Below are 8,362 nucleotides of genomic sequence, written 5' to 3' on the forward strand. Positions count from 1 at the left end.
ATTTAAAGACATGTTTTAACATGGAATTACATTATATTGTCCTGATATCATAATCGCAATACTCCCAAAAATATCAAGATATTCACTTTTGTCAATATTGCCCAGCCCCAAGTCAGATTGTAGTATGTTTGGGGAAAAAATTGTAAACAATGTGCAAAATTGTACTTTGTTTCATATGTAGAAAGTGGTAATATCTGGGTTTTGTGTGGTGTAAAATCTTTAGAAACATGGCCTGCGGCTGCGCTCGTCCCGGCCTCCTGACATCAGCCCTCTGCTGTGGTCGTTTGGTGACAGGAGGATCTAGTTTTCTCAGGTCTGCATGACATTCATTTAAAGTTACCATGGCAAGTTTAGAAGGAGAAAAATGTGATATTAAAGTGGTCGTATCTGCTTTCCAATGCTTGATCTCATCAGCTCTTGGAAGCTAAGCAGGACAGGGCCTAGTTAGAACTTGGATGGGAGACCGCACCAGGTGCCACAGTGGGGCAAGACCCTTGACCCACATTGCCTTGAAAAGCCATGGGTAAAGCGCTTTGAGTGCCTATATAAATACGCTGTAATAATAATCTTAAAAGATGATCAATAAAATCAGAATTGCTGTTTAGCTTGCATTACACACACTTGCATCATTCAACTTTAAACCTTTTATCAGTACATTATAACTGGGAAGAATTTCACACAGCGTTAGATAAAAGAATGTTCATTTATTTGAAAATGGGCAATTGCACAAGATACACAAGGATTCAAATAGGCCTATTCAAATATAATGTTTTTAATAAGTGTGTATATATTAAAAGTAACTATGGGTATGTGTATAATATTGATAAAAACATTTCAGATGTTGCAGAGTGAATGGAATGGCCTGTTTGAAAAGCACAACTGAAGCTGCAGTCTCGAACTGAATGAGGTCCTATCTGTAAAACTATTCTTGCAAAGAATAAACCTAATATGGCTCTCGCAACCCGTGCGACCGCCCCACTTGTCCAGAGGACGTACACCAATTTGAGGCCAGTGGGCGTAAGGCTCTAGGTGGAGTTTGTTAAAGTTTGACAGGAACCAAATTGCTGACTCAGCGTCTTTTCCTAATATAATACATCCATGGTCTTTTCATTATCAAAGGACGATGGCGGCCTTAGGGTTAGTCTGGGGGCGTGGTCACAATAATATTTTTGTTTAACATCAGAAATAAACATAGGACTTTTAACCCGTTCTTTAGGCTATCATCTGTCACTGTCAGGCTATGTCAAAATAAAACTCCTTCTGTATCTGTAAAACACAGAGGCCTTTATTCTTTAGGCTTTAGTCTGAGGACTACGAAAAGTCTGAGGAATAAAGTCTGGCGGTAATGCAACAATTGGATGCCAACCGCCATAAAACAACAACAACAACAACAACAACAAAATAAAACTTCTGTATCTATAAAACACAGCGGCCTTTATTTTGTAAGTGCCACAGGCGATCCACAGGGAAAAAGGGAGAAAGAGAGCCTCTGTGACCTGGCTGCACGCCCTCCTCCCTGTACCTCCGTCACCTAGCAACAGAGACCCGCCGCTGATGCCAACGCTAGCGCTAACTCTAATGCTAATGCTAAGCCCGCGGCACGAGAGGAAATGTCCCATCAAAATAAAAGAGGAAGAGGAAGTGAAGGCATTAATTGCGCCCCTGCTGGTCAATTGTGAAAATACACAATATCTGTAATGCACTTTTTTCATGGCGTCTCGAGAATATAATCCATGAGTTTCAAACAAATCAGACAATGTTGAGTTTTTCACACAATGGGTAGGGGGCGCCATAGAGTAAATGTGTTACATGGTATTGTTGTTGTTGTTGTTGTTGTTGTTTTATGGCAGTTGGCATCCGAGTGTTGCATTACCGCCAGACTTTATTCCTTAGACTTTGTCGTAGTCCTAAAAGTTCTTCTTCCAGTGCTTTGACTTCCAGTGCTTTGACAAAGCCCAAGAGGTCATGAGATGTCTCAGAAAACACGCTCTGAGCATACTCTGCACCCAGAGACGGGAGATGGCGGAGGAGAGTGGATCGGTGGTCGAAGACGTTCTGGACGGCGTGGAGGAGCAGCCTTTTCTGGCTGCACGTGCCCGGAAACGTAAAAAGTCCCTTAGCTCGTCCGAGGGTTCTGGGAATGAGCAGCAGGATGAGGCTGAAGCTATTGATATCCGGGGTGAGAGCAGATACTGTAAGGTGATCATAAAGCTTGCACAGGATAGTGCATCCTTTAAGGAGTGGAATTCAGTGGCATTGTCAAAGAGCCTAACTGTAGCTGTGGGAGTGATCAAGAGTGCGAGTGTCCTTAGAGATGGCTCGCTGCTGGTCGTGTGCGGGGACGCGGCTCAGCAACGGAAGGCGATTGGAACTAAACGTCTGGGTGGAAAGGACATTCTTGTGTCTGATGCTGAAAGAAACACGGTCAGAGGAGTTATCGTAGGTGTCCCCACGGCGACGTCTGTGGATGAAGTTAAGGAGAATTTGACTGGCGCTAAGGTGGTGGACGCTAGGCGGTTGAAGGTGACCCGGTCTGGGGTAAGATGTGACAGCTTGTCGGTAATGGTAACACTTGAAGGGAGGTGCCTGCCTAGTAAGGTGTTCATTGGGTTCATGTGCCATGACGTTAGGCCATATGTTCCACCGCCCCTGCGTTGCTTTAAGTGCCAGCGCTTTGGGCATATTGCAGCGGTCTGTAGAGGGAGGCAAAGATGTGGTAAATGTGCAGGAGATCACGAGTATGGGAAGTGTGACGTGGGAGCAAAACTGAAGTGCTGTAACTGTGGGGAAGAACATAGCTCTGCCTACGGGGGATGCAGGTTTAGCAAAAGAGCTGCTGAGGTGCATAAAATAAAGGTCTCTCAAGGTATATCCTATGCAGATGCAGTCAAGAAAGTTTCAAGTAACGAGTTTAGAGTAAATACAGAGAGAGGAGCCAGCGCTGCTCCCAGCCAGGGCGAAATTCTTTGACGTCCGGTGCTTCCACCGTACAGCTTTATTCTTTAGGCTTCATTCTTTAGGCTTTGATACTTCCACTGATGTCGCTGCCTGGTAGCCGTGCATCTACGAGACTGGGCGAGGACAGGAGACCACCCCCACCCCATCTCGTCACTCAAAGCCCATGAGGTCATGGGACATCTTTGTTGTTTTACAAAGCCCATGAGGTCATAATTATTTCCACTCAGACCATAAAAACACATTAGTGAGTTGTAAACTGTGTACACTACACACAAACCTTTGTTGAGATCGAGCTACGGTGGTGGACGCTAGGCGGTTGAAGGTGACCCGGTCTGGGAGAGACGGGAGATGGCGGAGGAGAGTGGATCGGTGGTCGAAGACGTTCTGGACGGCGTGGAGGAGCAGCCTTTTCTGGCTGCACGTGCCCGGAAACGTAAAAAGTCCCTTAGCTCGTCCGAGGGTTCTGGGAATGAGCAACAGGATGAGGCTGAAGCTATTGATATCCGGGGTGAGAGCAGAGTCAGTAAGGTGATCATCAGGGCCGGCCCAGCCTATAAGCGAACTAAGCAGCCGCGTAGGGCCCCGAGGCGTTAATAGGGCCCCCAATCTGGCAACCCGTCTTATGAGAAGCGCAAGCGCAGCGTGCGCCACTAGTGTAGTAGCGCTGCTGGCGCGGCAGCGCACACAGCGGTAACATATAACGCACAAACCGCATTTATTTGTAATGACAATCTGGCAACCAAGACACCAAACCTGCGCTGATTGGGCAACTTCATTGTGCGCGAGGAGCTCGAGAGCAAAACATAAACACAACACAACGTGGTCCCTGCGTGGTCCTCATGTCCAGAGGAATATATCCCCCCGATGCCGAAAAACGAAAGAAGAAACTTCTTGACGATGTAAAGAAACTGCAAACTCAACAACACTCTCCAGGTATTGAACTTCTCTTACAAAGAGACGGTTAATGCTGCTGTTTGAAACAACACGATTCTGTCACGTTAGTTCGCTCAGGCTGGAGGCGACGAGAGCTCTGCACCGCGCATAATAATATGTCTGAATGAAAGATAATAAGCTTCACATTGACACCAGCCCCGTAGTGTCAGCTGCAGGTGAGGCCGGTGAGGGGCGTCTATGCCCGGGTCACTAAGAGGCGGAGATCCGGTCCGGACGAGCGCCGTCTCGTCCAGAACCTCTGACGTGAAACTTTGGAGTGAACAGTGTGCGGCCCCTGTCCCAGGCCCCTGTCCCGGGCCCCTGTGCAGCCTCAGTCAGAGATGAGCGGTTTGAGTTTGCGTCCCTCTCTCACATCACCATGTGTGAGATCAATCGTGACTCGTGATGTCTGTTTTACTTTGACTTCTTAACGTGCAATAAGAGGAACGTAAAGGTGCAGGAGTCCAGTGTGTGATGTTCTGATCAGAACAAACATTTATATTGTAATTCACTTTTAATAGAGCAATAAAACATTTCAATTTATTTAAAAAGCATCATTAGACTATTTGTTATAAATTATAATAAATTGATAGTGAAAAATAACCAGACATATTATGATTGCGTCTGTTATAGAATAATACTAAATATTTTTATACAAAAGTGGCAAAGCTGCAGAAATGCAGTCTCTTCACTATAGCTAGGTTTGGACCTTCACTTCTAGTTCTGGTCATTCTCTGGGAATAATATGTTTGCACTGTTTTATCAGTGTTAATTGTTAATCAAGCAACGCTTATGCCATTTGTTTAATTTAATATAACTTGTTTTGTCACTTTGGCAAGAAGGAACAGTTGGGAGCTGTAAAAGATAAATTAGTAAGGATAACTATTACTTTTACATTTTCAGTTAAAATGAATCAATTTGACCATAATTATTTTTCATAGCCAATATTGTATTGAGTAATTAAGTACACTAATGTATTAATAACTGGCTTTAGTCATTTTCTCCTGGCGCAGTTTCATCACATCATCATTTTATAGCATTACAACCTCAACATTTTACTCTTACTTTAGCCGGCTGGACCACATTAAAATGCACCAGAATACCCAAAAAAGGTCTGAAAATTTCTGGGGGAGGGCCCCCAGACCCCCCTGTTTATTAATTTAAATTGCTAATGTGGCTGTCGACCCTTAACGCCCACAAATACGCCCAAAAACATATCTGGGACGTGTGTTATTTGTACAGGGAGTAGAGGTGATGTCAGCGGAATACCAAGTTGCATTGTGGGATTTAAGTTAGCAATATTTGAGCTTGTGAGGTGTTGAGAATAAACTAACTGGCAAACAGATGCCCTGGAGTTTGGGTGCGCTTTGTTTGCGTTGAAGAAAGTTCCCATATGTGAATTGTTTACTGACAATGGCAATAAAACTGATTCTGATGACGTGGTGAGGGGCCCCCAAAAATGTTTTCGCTTAGGGCCCCCTGAAGGCTTGGGCCGGCCCTGGTGATCATAAAGCTTGCACAGGATAGTGCATCCTTTAAGGAGTGGAATTCAGTGGCATTGTCAAAGAGCCTAACTGTAGCTGTTGGAGTGATCAAGAGTGCGAGTGTCCTTAGAGGTGGCTCGCTGCTGGTTGTGTGCAAGGACGCGGCTCAGCAACGGAAGGCGATTGGAACTAAACGTCTGGGTGGAAAGGACATTCTTGTGTCTGATGCTGAAAGAAACATGGTCAGAGGAGTTATCGTAGGCGTCCCTACGGCGACGTTTGTGGATGAAGTTAAGGAGAATTTGACTGGAGCTAAGGTGCTGGACGCTAGGCGGTTGAAGGTGACCCGGTCTGGGGTAAGATGTGACAGCTTGTCGGTAATGGTAACACTTGAAGGGAGGTGCCTGCCTAGTAAGGTGTTCATTGGGTTCATGTGCCATGACGTTAGGCCATATGTTCCACCGCCCCTGCGTTGCTTTAAGTGCCAGCGCTTTGGGCATATTGCAGCGGTCTGTAGAGGGAGGCAAAGATGTGGTAAATGTGCAGGAGATCACGAGTATGGGAAGTGTGACGTGGGAGCAAAACTGAAGTGCTGTAACTGTGGGGAAGAACATAGCTCTGCCTACGGGGGATGCAGGTTTAGCAAAAGAGCTGCTGAGGTGCATAAAATAAAGGTCTCTCAAGGTATATCCTATGCAGATGCAGTCAAGAAAGTTTCAAGTAATGAGTTTAGAGTAAATACAGAGAGAGGAGCCAGCGCTGCTCCCAGCCAGGGCGAAATGAGAAAGGCCAGCGTGGCTCCCAAGAAGTGTGAAGGTTTCAAGAGTGGAGGTCCCAATTGTGCAGGTTCCAGAATTAATGAGAATACCCTGGTTGTGGATAGAGAGGATTTTGTACTCTTTATGGAGGATGTTGTAAACTGTGCTGCTCAGACTCAAAGCAGAACTGAAAGGATCAGGATCATTGCCAAAGCTGCAGGGAGATTCCTTGGAACAAAGGAGCTTGATTGGGCAGATATAGAAAACAGGCTAAAGGCGCTAAATGGGAGTCGGAGTGATGGGGGTCTGCTTTTGGGGAGTCAGAGTGATCAGAGTGACGAGATGGGGGTGGGGGTGGTCTCCTGTCCTCGTCCAGTCTCGTGGACGCACGGCTACCAAGCGGCGACATCAGTGGAAATATTAAAGCCTATAGAATGAAGCCTAAAGAATAAAGCTGTACGATGGAAGCACCGAACGTCAAAGAAGGAGAGGAAGATGAAGAAGAGTCTCCCTGGAATAAAGCCGGTTGTTGTTGTTGTTGTTGTTGTTGTTGTTTTATGGCGGTTGGCATCCAATTGTTGCATTACCGCCAGACTTTATTCCTCAGACTTTTCGTAGTCCTCAGACTGTCGTAGTCCGTTGTTGTTGTTGTTGTTGTTTTATGGCGGTTGGCATCCGAGTGTTGCATTACCGCCAGACTTTATTCCTCAGACGTTTCGTAGTCCTCAGACTCTGTCGTAGTCCGTAAAAGTACTCCTCCCATTGCTTTGGCGTTACAAAGCCCATGAGGTCATGATGTGTTTTTGTGACTAGAATAGTTGTTGTGTCAGAGACCAACCGGCTTTATTCCAGGGAGACTCTTCTTCACCTTCCTCGCCCTCTTTGACGTTCGGTGCTTTGGAAGTACAAAGCCCATGAGATCATGGGACGTCTTTGTTGTTTTACAAAGCCCATGAGGTCATGGGACGTCTTTGTCGTTTTATCCTTTAGAAGTCCTTCTTCCATCACTTTGGCGTTTCTAGGCCCATGAAGTCCAAGCGCGTTAGAACATCCTCTTGCTCCTCATCCTCGGCTCAGTCTCCAACACCCCCCACCTCTATAAACGTTTACCCAGCCCTGTGCTACATAAGTAAGCAACCACAGCCTGACACAAACCCTGTGACTGGATCGCCAGAACGTTCCGCAGATTGAACTCCCGCCCATTATTCCGAAACCACAAGGCCAACCCGGCCCTTTCCCTATCATAAGCCTCACAGCAAATCAGCACATGCTCGACAGTCTCTGGCACCCGACAGTGACCACACAGACCGGTCGGATGTTTGCCTATCCTACTCAGTGACCAATTGAGTCCAGTATGGCCAATCCTCATGCGGGCGAAGGCCCTTTCCTCCCACGCGTTCCTGCCCATAGACCCGCAAGGACCCACACTACCCTGTATGTGATAGAGATGCCGTCCAGTAACACAGTGGCTCCAAAATTCCTGCCAAAGGCCGACCACATGACTCTTGATAACGGGCTTGATTTCAGACTTGCCCAACTCAACCGCCACATCAATTGATGGCCGCCGAAGGGAACGTTTAGCCAGTGCATCAGCCATTTCGTTACCATCCACCCCCACATGCGCAGGGACCCAAATGAAGGAAACCCTCACATCCTTCCTGGACAGGGAGAGCATCAGACAGAAGATGCCATTCAACACATCCTGTCTGCAATCCGATTTCCCAGATTTAATGCTTTGCAATGCAGAAAGGCTGTCAGAGGCCACCACAATGCCGCAACACTGCAAAGCAGATTCCGCCCATTCCAACGCCAACCGTATCGCTATAAGTTCCGACGTGAAAACAGAAAGGCGATCTGTCAACCTCTTCTTGACCGCTAGCCCCAGGTCAGGCACAAAATAAGCGGCGCCAGTACGCCCACTCTCAGGATCCCTAGACCCGTCGGTATAAATAAACACATCACCTGAGTGCTTATCGATGATCGCTTGAACGGCAAACTGCGGTGCCCTCCCAGCGACTCCTCTAAGCTTGCCATGCAAGCTAACATCAACAGGAGCCGGGACAAACTTCCACGGAGCTATAGCAGACAAAGCCACCGACGGGCTCACACGCAGATCACCAACCCCCGCAAGCCGCGCCTTCGCATTTCCTACCTGGCTGAAAACCATACCGCCAGCCTCACTCTGCCCCCCATCAACCCTGAGAAAGTCCCTCACCGGGTGAGAGCTCG

The sequence above is a fragment of the Eucyclogobius newberryi genome, unplaced genomic scaffold (genome assembly GCF_026437365.1).
Source record: "Eucyclogobius newberryi isolate DKJ021-1_F unplaced genomic scaffold, fEucNew1.0.hap1 SCAF_8, whole genome shotgun sequence".
In the NCBI taxonomy this organism is placed as follows: domain Eukaryota; kingdom Metazoa; phylum Chordata; class Actinopteri; order Gobiiformes; family Gobiidae; genus Eucyclogobius; species Eucyclogobius newberryi.